The 22,141-nt window shown below is 38.7% G+C and overlaps 1 protein-coding gene and 1 pseudogene across 8 annotated transcripts in view; both read right to left on the minus strand.

Moving 5' to 3' along the window:
* Aig1 (androgen induced 1) overlaps positions 1 to 22,141 on the minus strand; it is a 242,918-nt gene that overhangs the window by 152,691 nt on the left and 68,086 nt on the right. The window lies entirely within an intron of this gene.
* LOC114095255 (small ribosomal subunit protein uS2 pseudogene) lies at positions 10,733 to 12,195 on the minus strand (annotated as a pseudogene).

A 22,141-nucleotide genomic window follows, 5' to 3' on the forward strand; every position in this document is an offset into this window, starting at 1 on the left:
AACGAAGAATAGTAGAATAAAACAGACATTATTACTTTGTGTGTGTGTGTGTGTGTGTGTGTGTGTATAATTGCTTGACCAATGTGTTTCTACAACATGTACAATCAGAAAAAGGAGAAATTATACTCCATCTAGGGGGTATAATATATATCAAAATGCATAAATGCATTCTACTATCATGTATAACTAATTAAAAGAAATTAAAAATGTTTTTAAAAACAGGCAACTGTATATTAATTACTTTGCTTTAATACCAGATTGGATCCCTATCTTGCTTTTATTCACTGTAGTTTATAAATGCACAAGATTTTTTTAAAAAGAAAAAAATCTATTGTTTGCTTAATGCTAACTACCATAACTTTTCAAGTACAATGAATAGTTTTGAATTATCCGTAATTTAGAATTATTTACTTCAGATTTCATATATACTGAATATCCATGCTGACTGCATTTGTAAGGTACATATTTTATAGTTACTTCAAGTGTTTATCATAACATTACCTCTCAGCATAATCTCCTTATAGCGGGCTGGAACACAAATTATTGTATTTTTTCCTTTCAACAAATAGAGAAATTAAGGTTTCTCTATTCACTTTAGTAACATTTGTTTGTGTGTAAGGATTCACATATCATAAATGGAATGGAACCTCACTATAACTTCAATGATTTTAATCCCGCTAATTTGGGTGCTAATGTAGACAGAATCTACTGTGCACTAAGTTTATTTCTATTTTGTGAAGAAAGGATTTATTAAGGAACTACACACACACACACGTACACACACACAGAGGCATGTGACAATTAATTGTAAAACATGTAAATTTTTTTTTTCTTTGAATGACCTTGCAGTTGGTGGTCTGAATACTTTGGTGAAGTCTGGATTAACAGAGATCAAGGTGGTGTAGGGGCAGGCAGAGTCAGTGGATTCAGGGATCCCAGTCACAGTAGGCAAGAGGAAAGAGGCCTTTAGCAGGGGATAAAGTAAAGTAGGCACAATTTTAAAAAACAGGAGAGTTGGCTAAGATCAGAGTCAAAGGAGAGAGAAAGTTAGGGAATTACCCACAAGCAATACCCAGAAGAAAGGGATTAGGACCAAGTACTCTTTCCTCTTTAAAGTGAGATGAAGCACTTTTGCTGCCAGTTGGAAATATGCTGAGCACAGACTGAAAATGATCTGGAGCACTACTGTGGATAATGTGCTAGGAAGCCAGTAAGATATTTAAAGAAAGACTGTCAAGGATCAGGATACTACAACTGAGGTTAATGGGATGGTTTTGTAGAGGAACCAACAGCATACTGTCCAGAGCTATCAAGATATTTTAAAAAGTGGATTTAGAAAAAGGATCCTGGGAATTTCCCAGTGCTGTGAACTGGGTAACTCTCATAGACAGAAGGTCTGAAATGAGGATGCTATAAAATCAGAAAGAACATCTTTCAGTGACTGAGCAGTGTTTCTAAGCTGTTACTTAGGAAGGAGAAGTTGCCAATGACATACATCAATCACCTTCTATTGAAACACAGTGGACATTCAACTAATGATAGTCCTTCCTATTTTTACTCTCTTCTTGTTGTATAGATTTGGCAAATCTGAGTGAAATCAATCCATCAGGGCTGATTTCATGCCTTAATGCCAGGGTGTTTTACTAGGTTCCATAGTGGTTCTACCCTTAGACTTGGACCCAGGCTTTACAGCCTGGCTCTTCACAGTATGGATCAACAGCACCCATGTCACCTGAGAGTTAGTTCCTATATGCAGAAGACCATTTCTCACTCTGTTAGGTTCTAATCCTAAATTTTAATAAGATCCTGAGGTCATCCATGCGCACATAAAAGTTTGAGATATCTTGCTTAGTGAGGCCCTTCCAGCCACCTTGTGCCTCCTGCCTTCCCATGGAATGAGGAGATCCCAGGTCTGGAGTCCTCTCTACCCAGAGACTACATTCCTCCCTTCTAGGCCACACCCAGGTAACCATGACTCTAGAATTCCCTCCCCAAACACACACAAGTATGACTCACGATGCCTCCTCCTCTGGTTATGAATCCAGGGTGGACTTTGTAATAAATGTGTATTTACCTTGATCTGAAAGGGGGTTAAGACATGTCTGTTTCTGTAGGCTAAGCACCAAAGTTTCATGTTTAATCCGGGTATTCACACATAACCATGAAGCCATGCAGTCCTGCAGAGCCATTGGTGGAAATACCTTCACCTCTGCTATATAACATCACCCACTCATGAGAACAAAATTCCATCCTGTTCAGTCCCCTCCTCCACACAAAGCCAGGAGATTATACTGCCCTTGCAGCAGAGCAGGGCAGAATCCTGGAGCCATGTTACAATCCTGATCACACAGGCTCCCACTCTGTTCTTCTTTCCACAATTGTTTTGACTGTTTTAAGTCCTTTGCAGTTCCAAAGTTCCATTTAACTTTCAGAATCTCAGCTTGTTAGTTTCTACAAATATCCTGCTAGAATTCTCACTGTGACTATTTGAGAACTGACGTCTTCACATGGAGTCTTCCAACCCATGCACACAATTTACTTCTCCATTTACTGAGGCCTCCTTTTAATTTCTCTCAGCAATGTTTGTAGTTTTCAGTGTACAGATATTCACATATTTTGTGGAATCCATCCTTAAGTATTTTATGTTTTGTGAGGTTATTGTACAATATATTACATTTTTGACATTCTTTGTTGCTAGTCTATAAAAATACAGCATGTTTTTGAATATTGTCATTGTTTCTTTACTTTGGCTAAATTCACTTGGTAGTTCTAGTAGCTATTTTGGATTTTCATTTCTACATAATAAGCAAATAAGATCAGTTTTCCTTCATTTCTTACAATTTGTATGTCTTTTACTTTCTTTCCCTTTTAATTGTGCTACCTAAGATCTTTGACACAATGTTGGATAGAGTGATCTAGAATGAGCATCCTTGCCTTCTTCCCTAGTGTAGGGAAACTATTCAGTCTTTCAACATTGAAGTTTGGTATTAGTTGCATAGTCTTCTTTGGTACCTCTTATCAAGTTGAGAAGACCTCTTCTGTTGTCAATTTACTTGGGAGATACATCTATACACACAAATACACAGACACACACACACACACTTATCATAAGTACTATATTTTTTCAGATGGTTTTATTGCCTACCTTGAGATGATCATATAATTTTTCTTCCTAACTCTGTTAATATGAAGAATCATATCAACTTATTCTGCAAGTTAAGAAAACCTTTCATCCTCAATCATCACGTATTATAATTTATGTATGTATGCTGCTGGATTTGATTTGCTATTTTGTTAAGGATATTTTTTATCCTCTATTCATGAAGTATACTGATCTATAATTTTCTTTTCTCATGATGTCTTCATCTGATTTTGGTAACAGGAAATTGCTAACCTCAAAAAGCAAGCTGAAAGTGTTTTCTCTCTTTTCTGAAGGACTTTTGCAAAACCAGTATTTTTTTTTTCTTATCCAAGTGATAGACATCTCTAGTAAATCTCTCACAACTTTTCTTATAGGCAAATTTAATTATGAAGTAATTTTCTTTAATGAAATAGGACTATTGAAGCTTTTTAATGGTTCTTAATTGATTTTAGTAATCTTCATTTTTTGTGGAATTCCTCCATTTTATCAAAGTTTTCTTTTTTCTATTTTTGTTTTATTTTTGGTTTTGGTGCTGGGGAAGGACCCAGGGCCTTGTACATGCTAAGGAAAATAACTGTGTTTCTCAAATACTGGGTTGAATCTCCAGCTCTCATCTAAGTGTTTGAATCTATAAAGTTGTTCTTCATATTTCACTGTGGAAATTGGAAAATGCTATCAATCAGGTATGCTTCCCCTGGAGAATCAGGTGTTCATTACCAGCACAACAGTGTTGGGAGCTACTTTCTGTTCACCTCCAGTGGTCATTCATGGCATCCCTAAAGCACCATGGGGTCACTGCTCAACCCTGGAATTTCAGCCAATACTTCAACCTGTATCATGAAGGAATTATAAAGGTTATTCAAAGTGAAGTGATTTCCAAGGAAATGTGAGTCACCTTTCTGGGGATGAGACTAGAAGGACAGGAGGCACAGCTAACTGAGTTAGGTCTCATAAACAATTTTTTTTACATATAAACACAGAACAGATGGTAGTTTCTTGGCTTCCTACGCTGATATCCTCTTAATAGTATGGTCATCAGCAAACCCAAAATAAGTTTGAACTCTACTACCAGGGCATGGATATGAAACAGAAATAGTTTCACGTGGACAGGCTAAGTGATACTGGAACGTTCTGACACTGTAAAGAAGTTGCTTCTCTGGCCAGGATGAATGGCCAGCTATGCCCCATGGCGCACCTGCTGCTTTCTTGGCTTCCAGGACCAGAATACTGTATTTGAACGAAGAACAGAAGGAACATAGTTCCTTTCCAGTCCTTCAGGTTTCAAGAAAAAGTACTTGAGTGACAGCTAACATCAATGCCCCATCCACACCCCTAGAATGATTGGAAACTAATGCCAAACAACAAAAACTCTGGACACACAGTTTGCGTCTTTTTAAAAGCAGTTTCTCATATGATAGCTGACAGAAGCCTAAACTTCAGCTTTAGCTCACTTCTAAGAAACATTCCTGATTATGTTTTTTTTTCTTTAATTTAGAAATGCCAATTAAAATGCAAAGGATTTTGTAGAGAAATACTCATTTATAAGGGCCAAGTTGCATGATGTCAGACATCCAAAGAGAGAAGGAGAGGGAAGAAAAATAAATATATCTTTAAAAACTTCAGCTTCAGCATTCAGATATGATTCTATGAAATTCCTTTCCCTTTTGCTATTTTGACACTCAAATAATCAAACGCTCATAGGAAAAACATTCAAATTTGGGGTGGAGGGATGTCACCTTGTTTCTGGGCTTCTTTCTCGTGTTTGTTCTTTCCACATGTGTGCTGTGGCTCTGAGGCCATCTTTAGAGATGCCTCCAATCGCGACTCCTCTTTCCAAACAGGTAGCACAAAGCATGGGAATGCTGTGTTTGTGTGACCTGCTCTGTTCTGATGGCCTTTATGCACAGTGAATGTCTCACTTTGCTGTGACCCTTATCCTGTCACCTTCATATTGGGGAGATTTTGAGTCCCTACGTTGTCTCCTCCTGGCTTCTCTCCCTCAACAACACTCTCAAATTTAGAAATGCAGAGTAAAGCACAGGTCTCTCTAAAATGTCAGTGATTTTTGTTCCAGAGTACAGCAAGATTCTAGAACTGCTTTCTAGAAATGTGATGTGGAATTCCATTCCTTATAATTATGACTCTGTTATATTTTTTATGCTATGCATTTTGCCCAAATTACCTTAAAACCAGCATCTCCATGAAAAGAGTTTCTAAAGCACATGTTGATGTTATTCCTTCCCCCCCCCCCCCAACTTTCAGTTACCACCTTTTTGGTAGAGCTATAATTTATCCATATTTATCTACAGTTAGGTCCTTAATTATCTCCACTGACTAAGTCATGTGAGAATAAAAACCCAACTCCTACAAGGGCCCATATGGTTTGGTTCCTGCTTTCCTCTCCAACCTCAGCTTGTGCTCCCTAAACTCCAACTGGCAATTTGACTGTTCCTAAAAATTACTAAGCTCTTTCCTGCTTCAAGGCCATAGCCTTTCCTACTGCCTATGCCAGGAGTGCTATTCCCCCATTTTCACGTGGCAGGATTCTCTGTTCCTCTGGATCTATCTTCAACAGCACCTCTGCAGGAGAGCCCTCATAGATCACTTGACTGTGTTGCTATTTCCTATCATAGACCTTGATAGAAAAGAGGATATTTCTGTTATTATTATTGTGCAATTGCTCATTGTCTGGCTCCTCTAGGAGAAGTGAATTGTCAGAGAACAGGGACTCATGCATCTTGTTAGTTGCATATTCCCGACTGCCTGGCACACAGCATGTATGTGATACAAATTTGTAGGATAAATGAATAGAGACATTGCTGCTCCCCTTGTGGGCCAGACTCCCCATCTCCCACAGGAGCAACTGTCTCGTTACTCCTTCAATTTTCTTCTATTGACCTAGAATTTCTCCTTCATGTTGTCCCCCAGTGTGTAAGGAAGAGAAAGCCTCCTTTCCTGGCCACTTTCACACTTCAGTCTTTCTCAGATCTCTATCAGATACTCCCTCTTCCCCAGTGAAAGTCTTCTGTCATCCTGCAGTAATACCCTGGACTTACAGATCAAGCTGGAAGACAAAAAAAAAAAAAAGAATAAGGAGAATGAATAAGAAACAGAAATATAAATGAATGTGAGAAATACTCATAATCCAAACATCACTCTTTAGAAAGGCTGCCTGCCAAGGGCTCAGAAAATTGACAAAGGACTGGGGAAGACTCTCTGAGGAAGAAACAAGATCCTACTGCTCCCTGGCTGAGTGAGCAGAACAGAGAGCTCTTAAAGGTGGCACTCTCTGGGGACATTCAGTGACCCTTGCTGGGAACATGATGGCTTGACATGCAGGAAGACTAGGAGGTGCTCTGATTCCTGTATAGCTTAAAGGTGTGGAAACGGGCCAACGTGTCATCTCTGTGAGAGCAAGGGTGGTATGGTAAGGTGAACAAAAACAGATCAGTGCAAACAAACCTAAACACACATCCCTGTGAAACCAAGCACCTGACGAAACCAAGCACACGTCATTCATACAAAAGGACCATAACAACATAAGTCAGGGAGAGAGGAATGAGCTGAGTGCAGAAAAGAGCCATCTCCACAGCAGGATGCTGGTGGGAAACAGATGGAAATTAAGCTGCCCTCGCTCAGTTCCAGAGGTGTCTCCACTTCTGTCCTTTCACAAAGCACTAGAGCAAGAAGAACAAACCCACTGAGGGATGAGCAATCACAGGAAAAGAAACAGTACCAGAGACACTCCCCACACACAGACCTAAAGAAAAATGTGACAAAAAAGGCAAATGAACAATACAAACAAAAAAATAACTCCAATATAAGTACAATTTATGATCAAATAATTCTCCATCGAAGAAAAGAGGTCAAAGAAGAAAAAATAAACCCAAAGAGAAGACAGCGCTTTCAAGAAGTCAGCAAAAGTGAGTGGAAAGGATTTAATAAAGAAATAAAATATAAAAGGTAAAACCGAAAGTCATATTAGAAGCAGGAAAAGAAAAGTGACCTCTGGTGAAGACAGTTGGGGTTGAGTTTTCTGCAGGACTGTGGACTGCATACACTGAAAACCCATCCTGCTGCGAAACACTAGGTGCTAAATAAATTACCACACATACACTTTCAAATGTACTGCTGAACACACAAGAAAGGAAGGCACATCATTAAGAGCCAAAAAAAAAAAAAAAAATTGGGGGGAAACAGAACAGTAGAAAACACGGGATCTGGGACAGGACTGCCTGGGAGGCAAATGCCAGTACCAGAACCAGTATTCTGTGGAAAGAGGTAGACCAGAAGGCCTGGTTACACATAGTCTAGGGAAGAACAGGAAACAGAATTTGGGGCCATATTACAAAGGGATTTTGATTTTTATCCTGCAAATAAAGAGCAGTCATAAAAGGTGGTGGAGTGGCACAAACTTGGGGGGTCTGACCAACAGAGGGGCTGTATCTTCAGTGAAAGAAAAGTCTGGAAAAAGCACTCTCGGTCAGGTTTAAGAAATTGTTTTCTATTCCTGATTACTAAGATATTTTAATTTTGCTTAAAAAAACTTTTGATTTCATAGATTTTTTTCTGCATTGAGAAAATCAGTTTTCCTCCTTTATCTTCATATTAATGAAAGCTAAAAGTGGTAACTAAGCAAGGTCTATAAAGCTGAAAATAAATTTTATTCCAACTTCAAGTTCCTTTAGTGGATCCTGCAGTACCTCTCTGGGACCTCCTTCGGGGGCTGATGGACCCGTCCCTCACCATTCGGATTATAAATTGCTGGCAGTTCTGCTACAAGCCTCACTGGGAACTGCTTTGTCCAAGGTCACGTTCCCTCCTCCAGGGCAGTCCAAATCTAAGGACTGATGCAAGGATACAAAGACCCAGCCTTGTTGCCTCAATTGAGGACAACTCTGAAGGGCCAGCCCAGCTCTAGAGCCCTCAGAATACCTGTGTGACCACTGCAGTGTGGATCAGCCTCCACACTTGCCCAGTGATGTCTTCCTTACTTCCTAACAGGTTCATCTAGTGTTCCGTCCTTCTGCATGATTCTACATCTGCTCTGGTTTGAATATGGTTTGTCCCTCTCATCACCCAAATTCACACAAGAATTTCATCCATAAATTTTATGTTCATAGAATTAAGAAGCTGGAACCAATTATGATGTTTAGAGGTGGTACCTCTGAGGAGTAGTTAGGTTTAGATAAAGTCACTAGGGTGGAGCCCCCACAACCAAGTCCTGGGGGCTTTATAAGAGGAGAACATAGACACACATAAACACACACTCTCTGTCTTTTGCCATGTGACACTTTATGCTACCTCGTGACTCTCACAGTGAGTAAGCCATAACCAGATAAAGCCCTTGGACCTTATACCTCCATAATTATGGGCCAGAATAAACATTTGTTTTCTTTATAAGGGAGCCTGCCTCAGTTTATAGTAACAAAAACCAGACTGATACACCATCTCAGAGCCTGTTCACAGAGATCCCAGTCTAAGACAATGCTGTTCATGTGGAAGTGCAACAGACAGATGTTTTTAAGCATGAAAACATTTGCAATAAATAACCATGAAGAATAAAAATTCCTTGTAAAAGAAATCCAAAAATAAAAATAATTTACAATCCCAGCCTGCAGAGATAATCATTGTCAAAAAGGAGGGTTATATCTTTCTATGCATGTAAAATGTGTTCCACACATTATTGTATGAAATTGGGTCATACTACACCCATTCTTCTGCAATTACTTTGACTCTAAAATATTTATAGAGATATTCTAAATTTTTCTTAGGTGCTCCATAGAACCCCACTATATGATTGTGCACCATGACTTACTTAAGCACTCACTCACTCATTCATGGTGTGTGCATTCTTTCCAATTTTTAAAATTTCTAATAATGCTGTTATGGGTGTGTTAGATGCATGCCTTAGTGCACCTTTTTGAGTACCTCAGAAGAATATATTACTAGGAGGGGTCCGAGGTCCCACTGCCTGTTGAATCTCCTTTCATAATGGCTCCTCTGTGATTCTCTGTGCCCAGCATCCACTTCCTCTACTCCCATTCCAAGCTATACTGTCCCTACCCTGGACTACTGCAGCAGCCTCTTGGCTAGGCTCACTGGCTTCAGTTTTCTTTTAACTTTGTCTAAGGTTTATCTTGGCTTCAGAATTAACTTTGAAGAACTTTTCAGCTAAAAACCTCCAATGGCTGCTCTTTATTTGCAGGATAAAATCAAAATCCCTTTGTAATATGGACCCAAATTCTGTTTCCTGTTCCTTCCCTAGACTATATGTAACTCTGAGCTCAAACTCATCACAAGTTTCCAAGTACCCATTTCTTTGTATATAACTGCAGCTTACAATGTCTTGATTTTTTTCTTTTTGCAAAATCTAAGCCCCATTAACTGTTACTTTCATTGTGCAGCTGACTTCCTCTCTACAATTTTCTTGTCACAAGGACCTGCTAGCTCATCCAAGCCACTTGAGGGTCTCTTTACCCTCTAGGCTCCACATGTGTTGCCTACAATGTCTCCCCCAACTCACCTGCTCACCTTGACCATACAGGTGAGAGTTCAATGTGGTACCCTCCAGGAAACCTCCCCTGTGTGGCCCTAGCTGGCCCCTTTTCTTTGCACATGCTCTAGTAGCACATTAAATTTTTCCTTCAAACACCAAGTATAATTAGACGAAACAACTGACTACATAATTACTAATTACTAATTTTTCTTCACAAGGAATATAAACTCCGTGATTGCAAAAACCTACCTTATCTCTTTTCTGTTCCATTTTCAAGCAGGCTACTCACCAGAAGCTGAAAAACAATAGAGACTGTTCCTATGTTTCCTTTGCCCAGCTTTCCTACACATTCATGTAAGGTGGCACCACCTTACATAGCTATGGTCCATTTTCAAAACCAAAAAATGGGCACTGATATAATACTATTAACTAAATTACAGACCATGTTATGATTTCACTAGTTTTAAAATGCACTCACTTTTTCGGGGGAGAAAGAAACTGACTGCACAGTGAGATTTTATCAGATACATTTTGGTACCCAAGGCCATGAAGAATATACAGGGGCATGCCATTACCACAAGGAAACTCCCCATCTGCCCCAGTGCAGTCCCAAGCTTCCCTCCAGCCCTAACCTCTGGCAACAGTTGATTTTTCTCCATCCATGCAATTTAGTCATTTTGAGAACATCATATAAATGTAGCTTTTCTCAGTGATTTATTAAACCTGGCTTACATTTGTTTAGTCTCTAAAATATATGGGCCAGAGACTTTACAAGGAAGATCCTCTCTGAGAATCACAACTACCTTGAGGTAGTTCCTCAATAATAGCTACTATTATTTTTCTGGTATTACACATGAAGAAACTTGGCTTTAGAGAATTTAAATTACTTTTCAGTGTCCGAAAGTTAATGTAGTCAAGCAAGAATGTGAAGCCAGATTGTGGGACAACAGGATCGAAGCTTTTAACCACTTTAACAATTTTTGCACATAGTGGGTACTAGACACTTTTTAAATTTTTTTTAGAAACTAGTGTTTATTTTCTGTAACTTTACCCATTATGCTTAATAAATGTCTGCAGAAAAGCTCAACAGCTCAACACCACTCAGTGGGAGCTGCAGCCCAGTCTTAAGTGGCTGGCTGGGTATTCCAGCCTTCAGTAGGCACTGATGGCTAGGCACAGAGGGCACCTGTGTACCTTCAGAACAGTTTGCAACCTCAGGTTGAGCAGCAGTGAACTCAGGAGCTGGAGCAGTCCATCCACCCTGAAATTCCTCCCTGGTCACAGCTTTTTCAGCAACAGCCTGCTCTTCCTTTTCAGTCTCTTCACGATATCCGCAGAAATAGAGCTCAGGCATGACCTCCCATGGAAGTTCACCGGAAATGGTGCCACGCATACACAGAACTTCTCGGGCCACCATCCACATCAGACCCACAGAATGAGCTCCCCTGTTGTTGCTCAGAATGGCAATGTCCATGTAGCACAGGGGAGAGTCTGTGTTACACAGAGCCATGGTAGACAGATTGACACAAGATGCTTCTATAAGAGGCTGGTGGTCAGCCCTGGGATCAGTAACCACCGGAAGACATGGCTCCCAGAAGGCTGCCTGGATCTGGCTAGTGAAGGTTCCAGGAGTGAAGCAGCCAGCAAAAAGAGTGGCTCCGGTGACAGCAGCAAACTTCAGCACAGCCTTCTGGTCAGTATTCCTAGAGGATATGACACTGACATCAGTAGGGTTTTCGATGGCAATAATGGCACGAGCTGCCAGAAGATGCTAATCCCAGGTTCTCTTCAGATTTATGATGCAGATGCCATCACATTTTCTTTTGTAGATATATTGTTCCATCTGAAAATCAAGGTTGGTGCCACCTAAGTGGGTTCTTGTTGCAAGGAATTTGAGGATATCCTCCTTTGTCTGCAGCACGTCAAGGGATCCAGACACTGCGAAAGTTTCCCTTTAAGTTACAACTGAAATCAAGAACAATGGACTGCTCCTGGGTAGTGGTGGTGGTGGTGGGGTTACTAGATATTTTTGAATGGATTAATAATTGGGTGAGTGAATAAATTAAATGTCAGAGACTATTTCACGGCTGATTTGTGGGCCCATGGAAAAGCTTGCATTAAGTAGCAATGTTAACAATTTTTATTGAGCAATTGTGGCTAATGAATGTGATTAATCATTCTAGGAAAAAAAGGAAAAGAAAAAGTATGATGTATGGGGAAAAACTGTAAAGCTGCTCTTCTGGATCAAACATCTATGACAGCAGCATGGAATGCAGACAACTTTGGAGAATCCTTTCTCATCTTGCTAGAAATAAGCACACTTGGGGAATCTTAAGCATGTCAGTAAGGACTGTCTGACAAGGCACATATTATCTCTAGAAAGGTCAAAGCCACAGGATAGAAAAGCAATGCTGATTTAGAATATTTGTTGGTCCTAATATTTGAGTTTGCCTTGCACCTTGGATCCATACCTGCCCGAGAAGGTCAGCTTGTATGGACAGGTGTAATTATGGTTTGAGACTAGTCCATCCCCACCAAAACTCACGTGAAGCATGGTCCCCAATGAAACAATGCTGAGAGATGTTTGAGCCTTTAAGAGGGATTAACGATTAATGCTCTTCCCACAGAAATGAGTCCTAGCTCTTGCAGACTTGGGTTGGTTGCCAGGAGGGTGGGTTGTTATACAGCAAGCTGGTACTTCCCCTTAGTCTCTCTCTTCCGCATGCATCTGCTTTCCCTTTCCACTTTTTCCACTATGAAGTGAGCTGCCATGAGGCCCTTCCCAGAAACGAACCAAATGCCAGTGCCATCTTGTTGAGCTTCCAGAACTGTGAGCTAAATAACCTTCTTATTTATAATGTTCCCAGACTCAGATATTTTGTTCTGTTAACACAAAACAGACTAAGATAGATGCCTACCACCAGTCCTCTGGATTTGTGGATGGAGTCCCCAGAGGTTATTCCCTGTGTTGTCCTTGGGCCTATAGGCTGACACCTTGCCAATCATGCCATGTTCCTCTAGTTCTGTTTTTTTCTTGGTTTTGGTGTTTTCTTTCTCTCCAGGAGACAAATTGCCTGAGGCTAGCCTCTAGTGTAACAGTCTTCTTTGGTGAAGAGAGATGTTGGAAGGTTTACTGCACAGCCTAGAAAGCATCCTGGTTAGTAAGGTGGTGTGTGCTGTGAAAGGGTAGACTGTGGAGAAGATGAAGTCCAAAGGAGGAAAAGACAGTTCACTTTGTGGTCATCCATCAAGCTGCAGACATAGGGGCTGAGAAACTTGAAGGTACCACTGCTATAAAGAATAAATCAGGGGCTGGGGATGTGGCTCAAGTGGTAGCACCCTCACCTAGCATGCGTGAGGCACTGGGTTTGATTCTCAGCACCACATTAAAAAAAAATAAAATAAAGATATTGTGTCCACTAAAACTAAAAAATAAATATTAAAAAAAGAATAAATCAGAGGTAGTTGTGATTCAAATGGAAAACTACAAAGATTACAATCAACTGCACACGGAATGAAAAGGCAATCAGACACTCCAGAAAGACCCAGGGTGGTGCACTGGTTTCAATGGGTACAAAGGAAACAGTTCTCTTTCACTTAGGTTAACCCTGGTATATGTGATGCAACTGTTACGAGTTAAGATGTCTTCTGTAATTGAGATGTTGATACAAGTAATATGTGCAGTAAGAGGCACAGGTGAACTTATTCTTGACATTAGACATGGAGTGGAAAGGGGTTAAGGAATTACCATCTAGCTTCATGATGGAATAAATGTCCTGAGTTATTTTCCCAGTACAAAAAAAAATGATGTACATTTGGAAATCTAAAAACATTCTTTCTTTAAAACATGAGTTGAATGTGAAATCATAATGGACTCCATAAAATATTTATAAATAAATATGGAAAATACAAACCTTGTCAGATATAATTAGTATGTTAATTGAGGAAGTTTACAGGTTTTCATACTTACATTAGAAAACAAGAAACAGCAAAAATTAATAAGTGGTTAATACATCTTTTGAAAAGCAGCCAAAAAACTGAAGAAATAGAAACAAGCATAGAAGACAGGATTGATGAAAAAATGTCCAGAAGTTCGAATTTTTTGGAGATCACAGATTAATTCTACAAGAGTGGTAAAGAAAAGAAGAGAGAGAGGAAAAATAAATACAAATAAACAATATCAGGAAGGAGGAAATTCCTACAGATAACCTGAGAACAAAAACATAAAAAACTTATGAACAAGTTTGACATTGATTTACAATCTGATGAAATAAAATTTTTATTCAGAAAACACTGCTCATTAAAACTGACTCAAGGAGAAATACAAAATCCAAATAGCCTCATAATTATGAGATCAAATTAGAGGTTAAAAATCTTCCCAAAGTGTGTATGCTAGACACAATAGTGGTTTCTACCAAACATTCAAAAAAAAAGATGATTCCAATCTTTTACCCAACTTTTCCAGTGGATAAAAAGAAGGGACTATGTCCCATGGCACTTTATGAGGCTGGTACAATAATGATGTAATAATAGAAAGGAACATGATAAGAAAGGAAATCATCATTCATGAACATGTGCAAAAATCCTAAGCAAAATCTTTAAAAACATATACCCACCAATGTTTATAAAATGCACTGTATCAGGAGCAAGTGAATTTTATCCCAAGGATGCAAACTTGCTTTAATATTAGAAAACCATATGTAAACTTACTACATTGATAAAAATAAAAGAAGAAAAATTTGATTACCTCCACAAGGGCAGAAAAAAAAATCTGATAAAATTTGGCAATCATTCATGATGACAATTCTGGTAAGTAAGAAATACAAGTCCTTGCTACAGGATAAGGCTGGCTGGAGTCTCACAGACTGAGGTCACCACACACACTGGTAAGTTGGCATTTCGTCACAGCAGGTGGTTGGGGAAGTGTCACCCTAAATGATCTCTTACAAATGTGAATCAGGAGCCATGTACAGAAATGTTCAGGGCAAGGTTGCCTATAACAGGCAAAAAACCGGAAACAAGCCCAATATTTATCAAGAGTAGCACAGATAATAAATTTCCCTGGTGAAAATTCTAAAGACTGGTAAGATCTTTTGAAAAAAATTCCAAGATTTTTTTTTAAATTTAGTCTTCTCTACAAATCTGGATTGTCATGTTTAAGTCCATTACTGATTTTCATTATAAAATAAAATATGTATTGCCAGGCACAGTGGCACATGCCTATGATCCCAGCTACTTGGGAAGCTAAGGAAGGAATACTGTTAAGTTCAAGGCAAGCTGGACAACTTAGTGAGGAGATTCTGTCTCAAAAAAAAAATGAATAAATAAAAAGGGCTGGGATGTAGCTCAGGGGTACAGCACCCTGGATTTAATCCCTAGTATGAGAGAGAGGGGGGGGAGGGAGGGAGAGGGAGAGGGAGAGGGAAAGGAGGAGGAACAGGGGGAACATTCATCACCTCCAAAGTTCCTAGGAAATCTAAGTTATAAAGTGCTGGTGAGAAAGAGGGGTAGAGCAGACCTGTTCCTAATTTATGCTGTAAAATCCTGTTTATTTATTATTTTTCTCTCTGAACCTTTTCTTAAAACTAAATCTTTTCTCCTGACTTTGATTTGTGAACAACTCAAATTCCTTCTATGACTTTGAATGTGTTACCACATCCTTGGAATTTCAAGAACCTGAATTTTCTGGCCTCTTGAAGGAGTATTTGCAACAGGGCAATATCACACTACACCCACAGATACTGTCATCTAACACAATATTCTCTGTGGCTTTAGGCCAACAGAAGTAAACTGGCCTTCTTTGACTACATGTCATGTGTCACTTTTGTTGACCTTCAAAATAACCCAGGTAATTTGGACTTTTCTGCTCACATTTCAATACCAAGGTTTTGACAGTAGGAAGTCCTGAATCCACAATTAGAACCCAGATCTGTGTGTCTCCAGATCTGGTGCTCTTTGGACTGTATCTGGCTGTCTTAAGCCTCTCACAAGGGAGATCTACTGATGAAGTGATCATCTTAGCAATAAATAACTTTCTCCACTTTTATGAGTTCAAAGTTAGATCCATTTTAAATTGAATTCCACACCAAAATAAAAAAAAAAACAAGACTTCTTTTACACTCTGTCAAGTGTTAATAAATAAAATAATTAAACAGATACCCATAAACCTCAAACAAGGCTATTTTAACTCATCAGTTAGCATTGATATTTTTGCTTTAAAAAAAAACTATATGGACCTTGTGTCTATCATAAAATCACTTAATAATCGCATGCCTATGTATTGTTCTTTTTTTTTTTAAATAAAAGGGGACTATAGTCTAGTTACAGATACAATTACATTGTCACAAATATCCACAGGGTAGCTCTAAGTATATAATAGAGATCCAACTAATGACAACCAGAATTTAAAGTTACCATCTGAGAATAAAATTAAGAAAAATCTAATTTAATAGAATCTAATGAAAGTTAATTAGATTATCCTTTTGCAGAGCATACTATGTTAGATGACTGTGTCAATGAGTGCCTACATTCAGTGACTCAGGTATAATATCAGAATGACAGAATGCCACTGACCAGAACACTACAGTAACAGTGAAAGGTAAAGTCTTCTCAAATGAATTACGATCTTCCCAAGAAAGGTTTGTTGACAGGAGAAATGGAGTCATAATGGTGAGTAGCCTTATAGGTACTGAAGGGCAAGAATACGTCTCTAACTTTATACAGATGAGGGTCCCTTGGTCACTGAAGAAAGCATTCTGGCCTACCTAGCAAGTCAATCCTTCAATACAAAAAAGATACATCCAACTCTAGTTTTGATCACCCATCATTAAAATCATTCAATTATCACTCCTTGCCTTGATTTCAAGTTCATCCAGAAATCTCCTGGCATCCTTCTGGCTTTTTCAAAGTTATTTTGCCTGTTGAGGGAGCTTGGGCAGATTTTAGTCTACCTGAATATTTTTTTTCTCCTCATAAATGACTTATCCTTCTGATTTAAATTTTAGAATGTAATTACTTAATTGGTATGAGTTAACTGACCGAAAGAAGAATTATCTTAAAAAAGACTGACAAAACCAAGTGTTTAGATTTTGGTCCTGGATTACAGAACATTTGAGTTCTTGTCCTAGCATACCAGAACATCCCCAGAGGAATGCCTTCGAACTGCTCTGGAGATAGGACAGGAGGAGGAAGGATAAGGTTTTCTGTTTTGTTACTTTCAAATTATATACAAACTAGGAAAATATGCCACACCATGTACAAGAGTGTACAAGAGCAATCTGTGTACATAGTTAGCAACAAGAAAAACTACGGAGACACTGATGTATTTGTTTCATGGTATCATGCATATCAAGAACATATTGTTTCTTTTTTCTCTAAGTGATTTGCCCTTTAATTTAGGACACGAACATTCCTAATTGGGAATGCTTTTGCAAATATGAATGTTATTTATTTCCCAAATATAAGTAGTTGTCTGAGGGCTTTCCTAATATGTTTTGTGGGTTTTTCTTGTTATAAAAGTGATAAATCTACTGTGGGAATTTGTGTGGATTTTTGTTTTTGCCTTTAAATCTTTTCTCTGATGACCTACACTGTATACCAAAGTGAAAGACATCAGCAAGCAAATGTTCATCACTGGAACCAAAATGGCTCAAAGATGCATATGTGCAACCCAACTGTCAGCAGTCTGTCTGCCTGGCAGCACTTTGAACTTTTCCCCCTTAGCATTTGGTGCACCCTGAATTCATTGTCAACTGCTTACTTAGGGCCCCTTTAGAACTGCTGATCCATTATGAGATTTTTTGTTTTGTTTTGTGACAGAAGAGCCCTTATTGTCAATTGAGACAGGAGGTTTTACCAGACTAATTATTCTGAGGATCAGCAAGCAGTTTAGGAAGGTACCAGGTTGGGGAGAGACATCTGCTTTGATGCTGATCTATGAAAGATGCCAGGGAACCCAAAGAGAACCAATGTGGGTGAGTTTTTTTCCCCCTAAAGCTTTTCTTCTTTTTCCTCCCATCCTACCTTTTTTCTTGAGACTCTTTAAGGACAAATGCTGTTCATCCAACATTCCTAAACAGGTCCAATATGGCAGGCATCTTCTCTAACAGGTCAGAAGCCCAGCAAGAACAAGCTGCTATGGCCACGATGGCAGCATCTCTCCCTCCCTAAAGGACCCCAGTCCTCTTCCTGGCATTACAATCTGTGGGGGCAAGTGACTTCCTGTCACCTAATGCCTCTTGGTTATGTAAGATCCCCTTCTAGAATCAATGAAGTCACATGATAATGGTTAAAAGAGTGACAAGCACTCAATATATGTTAACTGAATTCACTAGAAGGTCTATCAAAGGTTTCTGCATCTTTCTGGTTTTCCTCCCCTTTCCAGATAAAAAGGTTGAGGAAGTTGCACTGTTTTGCTTACATCATGATATAGAAAATACCCAAACAGGCAAGATTATTTACAGGAGGCCTTTGATGAATAACACCGAGGCCCAGGATGCTGTGATGTTTTCTGATTAACTGACTTGACTTACGCCACCTCAAGTCCTTGTTGAAAATGGGTGGAGGTATAAATTACAAATTTAAAAAGAAAAGCAGATTTGGCTGAAAACTCACTCTTGATTAAGGAGAACAAAATAACTTTCAGGAATTCTTAGTAAAATATTTTACTGACTAGGCATAATTCATTTGTTAGGATATTCCTGCCCACGTGGAATGTCCTGGATCATTTCTTGCCAAACACATTCTTTTGCAATTGTGTAGCTACAAACTATGTCTTCTTGGAAGTCCAGAGACAATTTATAGATTATACTGGATGCATTGAGCAACCTTTTTTTTAATGTAGCTAATTCTACTGATAAAACCTTATTTGCTCATATTAAAAAGAAGTATAATGGGTAAATATGCAGAAGCTTATGCGGTTGTTAAGATGAAAAGAAAAGTAGGAAGAAGTTTCTTTTCTTATCAAAACCTGTACTTTACAAACTGGTCTGTAAAACTATCAGGCACTGGACCCCACAGTGTGAAAAAAAAAATTATCAGAGAGAAACAACAAAAAGCACACATGAACTTAGTCTTCTGTGAAACATCAAGGAGACACATAAAGCATTGATGTTTTGTTTCAGAATCTGTGCAATTCCTTTTCTTTTTTTATACATTCTCCCAAATTAGAAATCTTGGTCAGCTCAGACTGTATGTGTATAGCTCAAATTCTATGAAGTGCATGATGAAAAGCAAAGTTAGGCTTGGTTTGTCAGAAAGTTTGGAATCGTTGCTGGAATAGTTCCTAAAAGTAAGCACTTCATTAGTCTGTGTCGGGGTTCAAATCCTCCTCCATCTACTAGCCTCAAGTACTAGCTGCATGACCTCAGGCAGGCAAGCTGTGAAATGTGAAATGGGAGCCTGTCTTCTCTGTACATTGAGGTAAGAATAATGGAAACTCCTACCTAATGGGGCTCTGAGGACCAAATAAATCATTTGAGGAAAACCCTTAGCATGTTGCCTGGCTCACAGCACACGTGTAGCAGAAGTAAGCTGTTTCTTGGTTTTTTTGGGCTCTTAAGAGTTGTTTGTGGGTTTTGGCACTGTGGAAAGGGAGGTGGTGAGAAGTCTCATGAAATACAAGTGGGGCTGCTCATTCACAGGCTGCAAGCAAACCTGAGGGAAGAGCAAAAGCCTCTGGGTGTGAGGGGTTCCTAAATATCCAGACATGAGTAACTGTCCCAATAAACCTGGGACTGACTTTGTTGCCCTAATCCTGATTTTATTTAGCTGCAGCCCCCTGGGCATTTGCATGCTCACATTATCCTTTCTGGCCATGGGTGCACTGAGGCTTCTGTTTAGTTATCTGTGCTTATGAAGAAGAAATCTTCTTTTTTGTTGTTGTTGATTTTTAAGGCAAACAAAGGGGAGAGGGGACCCTCCTTAAGATCAAGTGGTGAGGTGATAAATCCTCTCTCATCATGCTTTTTAACTTGGGCACATCACCAATCCATATTTTGGATTCTTCCTTACTTTATGTCTCTCTTCCATCTCTTCCCAGTGAACAATGAACAAGGTATCAGAGAACTCAGAAAAGCACAAAAGTAGATTAGGACTGAGGGGCTGCTTCTGGCTCCCTCTGGGACACAGGTCTCTTCACTGTCCTCATGTGGCTCTAAACTTCACCAGCACAGCCCAACCTACCAAATAAACAGACATTCTCTAGAGGGAAACTGCACAAATTGGCTCTTCAGAGGTGTTTAGGAGAGAGCGAACTGGTTTAGCAGGCTACACTCTGTCCTCACCGTCTCCCATCTCATCTCCCCACCTGAGTTTCTGGCACACTCATAACTACACCTCACCAAAGACATGATGAATGAAAATCCTATCAAGACCGGCCATTTGTGGTAAAATAAGCAAATCATTAACATGGTAATAACATGGGTCCAACAATAGTTAATAAATCTTGTGTAGCTCCTTCTTTTGGGGAGAAAATGTTTTTATATCCAGCTGATGTAACATAACACTCTTTGATCCAGCCAAAGCAGGTAAGAGTTACCTCAAAACACCCATGGGAACTGTTGTAATTTCAGGAACAAATTGTTTCTTCTATATAGGAAACAATTCTCAGGATAGAGGGAAAGAAAGGGATGACAGAAAGGGATAATGTAAGGAGGGAGATGTGTAGACAGGAAGAAATGATACATCTTTTCTTTGGTTCCCAAGAGAAGGACATACGCAAGACTCTGTTATAGGACAAGAACCATGTTTGTTTTATAATATACACCCATTACTAACGTTACTGAAGATTACTTCTAACATCTTGAGATCAAGTTTCAAATACATGTGAATAAAAATATAGAAAAATATATCTCCATTTTCTGAGATATTTTGTGATTTTTTTGCTCAGTAAGAGTGAGAACTCTGTGAAATGATATAGGAGTATAATACTTTTCTATAATTTCTAGGGAGACAGAAATTGAAAGAAGATTTTACTCCTTGAACCCAGTTATCTTTCTAAGACAGTGGTCTAAAACAAAAGTCACCTCTGATAAATTTTGTAGGAAGTTTCAGAAATCAAACATAAACCATTTAGTCAATTGCCTAAGAGATCTGATTTTCTCTTAATAGTTTATGATAATACTGGCAAGAATGCACTGAACATGGTATTGGAAGAGAATGAATGGAAAAATAGTCCCTTATTTACTACAACAGAAAATGCTCGTGATTAGCTGATCAGCATTTTTCATATCAATATGAATAAAAAATGAATTACCTAAAATCCTACTAGCTTTTACTTACTTTATATTTCACTGTAATTCTCAAAATGTGTTACTTATAATAGGTTTTAAACTCCTGGTTCTGTTTGGGCAGCAATATGCCCAGCCCTAAGGATAAATCATTAGTTTAAGCTCTCATGGTAACCTCCCTTCCTGCTGCTTCCACCTGCTTGTCTGGCCTCTCATCAAGTTGTTTCTAGCCACATGATGGTTCTAAGCCCCAAGACCTAAGGGGAAATCTGCAATTGGAGTTTTTGGAATGATGCATTTGCCTGAGGAAGAGACAAATACTTTGGTATGGTGGTGTGGGGGGGCTCCCTAAAGAGATTTATTCCTCTTCTTGCCTTGAACATGGATGTGAAGGATGTGATCCTTGGTGCTTTTTCTATCCTCTTGAGAATTAAAAACCAATCCCAAGGTCAAAAGGATGAAGATGGAAGATGAAAGAGTTTATGAAGACGGAAGAGTCTAAAACAGAAAATGCCCAATTCTTAATTCATAATCCTGAGCAATACCACCCTGAAACTACCTGTCTACAGGCCTACTATTTTATGAGAGATTAAATATCCTTATTGCTCAAGCTAGAGTGGAACAGATTGCACTCAACTAATATTGAATTAATATTTAGACATTGCCCCTGATGCATGGATCAGCAGGAAATGAAACATACAACCTACACTTACCTTGGTTATGTAATTACAGTGTTCTGAGCCTTTCTCCTGGAAAAGGGGAAATATGGCTTATTTTGTTTACCAATCTTGAACAAACTGTCATCTATGAACTTCCTTTTTGGGCAAATTAACTCATATCCTCATTTCTGTGCAGGGGGTGAGCATATGATTGACTGAATCAGAAGTGAACTTGTTTTTTCCATAAAATATGACCTAGCTAGAATTGTATTTTTAATTTCAGAGGTGAAAAGAAAAGGGGCATTTAAAGTAACTTGAAAATCTTAGCTAAGGCTTAAAGAAAATAGAAAATGGTGTGATTTTAGTATTTGTGTGAAAATATAATAAAGGGGATTAGCAGATATAAAGTATATTTTTAAGTTCCATCTTGAATTGGTAGTAGAAAGTAAACAATGTATTTTTAAAATATTTCCCCTTAAATTTTAAAACAAAAGCAAAAATATTTGTTTTTATTTGCAATCACAAATAAAATCAAATTCCTTTCCTTTGTGTGTTTCACTAACAAACACTAATATTAGTAATCAATTGATATGCTTGTTTTCTTGTTCTCAAT

This window comes from Marmota flaviventris, chromosome 6, assembly GCF_047511675.1.
Source record: "Marmota flaviventris isolate mMarFla1 chromosome 6, mMarFla1.hap1, whole genome shotgun sequence".
NCBI classification, from domain to species: domain Eukaryota; kingdom Metazoa; phylum Chordata; class Mammalia; order Rodentia; family Sciuridae; genus Marmota; species Marmota flaviventris.